Source organism: Cebus imitator, unplaced genomic scaffold, assembly GCF_001604975.1.
Source record: "Cebus imitator isolate Cc_AM_T3 unplaced genomic scaffold, Cebus_imitator-1.0 Scaffold339, whole genome shotgun sequence".
Lineage (NCBI taxonomy): Eukaryota > Metazoa > Chordata > Mammalia > Primates > Cebidae > Cebus > Cebus imitator.
The window spans coordinates 795,332-797,325 of record NW_016107654.1 but is presented as its reverse complement, the minus strand read 5'-3'; the positions used below and the strand labels follow the sequence as shown (position 1 = coordinate 797,325).

At 41.6% G+C, this 1,994-nt stretch overlaps 1 protein-coding gene across 1 annotated transcript in view; it reads left to right on the top strand.

The window, feature by feature from the left end:
• The window catches only part of C8G (complement C8 gamma chain), a 618,926-nt gene that overhangs the window by 457,719 nt on the left and 159,213 nt on the right, over positions 1 to 1,994 (top strand). The window lies entirely within an intron of this gene.

Below are 1,994 nucleotides of genomic sequence, written 5' to 3'. Positions count from 1 at the left end.
CCTCCTGAGTAGCTGGGATTACAGGCACGCGCCACCATGCCCAGCTAATTTTTTGTATTTTTTTTTTTAGTAGAGACGGGGTTTCAACCTGTTGACCAGGATGGTCTCGATCTCTTGACCTCGTGATCCACCCGCCTCGGCCTCCCAAAGTGCTGGGATTACAGGCGTGAGCCACCGTGCCCGGCCTTGCTAACTTCTTAATTGAAAATTAGGGTCACTAAGAGTTAACACTGTAATTAATATATGTAATTGAAACTACTAAATATAAGAGAAACAATTCTGTATGCAAGATATATAAAAAAGTAGAGTGTTTTTCTTTCTAACAACATTTTCCTGTAATATTAATTGAAAAAGATGTTTGTTTACCTTTTCAGTAAACAGAAAAAAGAAGAGGGAAAGAGGGAGAGACACTGTCTGCCTCGTGCTGTCTTTATCAGCTCTACTGACTGGGAAACCAAGTCTTCTCCCTATCAGAGTAACGGTTTTGCTTTTGGAAATCTCTGAATTGCCAATTTGGTTAATGAATGACTTATTTTGACATGCTTCCCAAAACCAAATTTCAAGTTCTAAAATGAAGGTTATTTTGACCTGAACTAATTTGGACATAACCAATAGGAAGCCCCAGAAGTCCAAGGGAGATGTATGAGGCTGATTCGGTGTGTTAAAATCATACAGGAGGCATCAACAAATATGAAATGCTGTTTGAGTTATATTTGTATAAATGTATTATTAACCTATGTTCCAAAATTGTATGAGATTCCTAAAAATTCTGGCATGTGTTGGTATACGGTATCAGTCCTAATTAGGATTATATGTTAAATTGTTCTAGCCACATAAGTAATCAAATTCACTGTCAACTGCATCTTCACCCACGACTACTCTAAGTCTTTTGGCGTCCACAGAAAATTACTGTTTTACTTTGATTCTTCTCAAAATGCAGTTTAAGGCCAGGTGTGGTGGCTCATGCCTGTAATCCCAGCACTTTGGGAGGCCGAGGCGGGCGGATCAGTTGAGATCCAGGGTTCGAGACCAGCCTGGCCAACACAGTGAAACCCCATCTCTACTAAAAATACAAAAATTAGCCGGGCGTGGTGGTACATGCCTGTAATCCCAGCTACCCGGAGGCTGAGGCAGGAGAATCACTTGAACCCAAGAGGCAGGAGTTGCAGTGAGCCAAGATCATGCCACTGTACTCCAGCCTGGGCAAGAGAGCGAGACTCTGTCTCAAAATAAAATAAAATACTAAAATAAAATAAGCTACAGTACAAAATTTGCATTTTCATCAAGGAAATTCACGGAAAGGACACTGACAAGCATACGGGCTTCTGATAACTTGGGAGCTCACACCAATGGACCAGATAAAAACTTCCAGGACTCTTATCAAAAAGCTGATGCATTCATGAGGATTGCTAACCCAACATCATACAGAAAAAAAGCAAATTACATGGAACTGAACTGACAGAGGACTGAAATACTTTTTATGACTTTCTGTTGTTGCTGAAACCTTGCTGACTCTTTTAATATTTTGTTTTCCAGAGTGAAAAAACCTTTTTCTTTTTGAGCTATTTATAGCTATAGCAATTGTGTGACATACACTTTTGTGAGCAAAAATGAAACATTTGTCTTTTTCTCTACCTGATTTCTCAAAAATCTGGAAGCGATTCATGAATATTCTTATTTTCAATGTAGTTCTTTGCATAAGTTCAATAAGAATCTGCTTTCCTGCCAGGCGCAGTGGCTCACGCCTATAATCCCAGAACTTTGGAGGGCCCAGGCGGGCAGATCACAAGGTCAGGGGTTTGAGACCACCCTGGCCAACATGGTGAAACCCTGTCTCTACTAAAATAGAAAAATTAGCTGGGCATGGTGGTGCACGCCTGTAGTCCCAGCTACTCGGGAGGCTGTGGCAGGAGAATTGCTTGAACCCAGGAGGCAGAGGTTGCAGTGAGCCGAGATCGTGCCACTGCACTCCAGCCTGGTGACGGAGCTGGAAA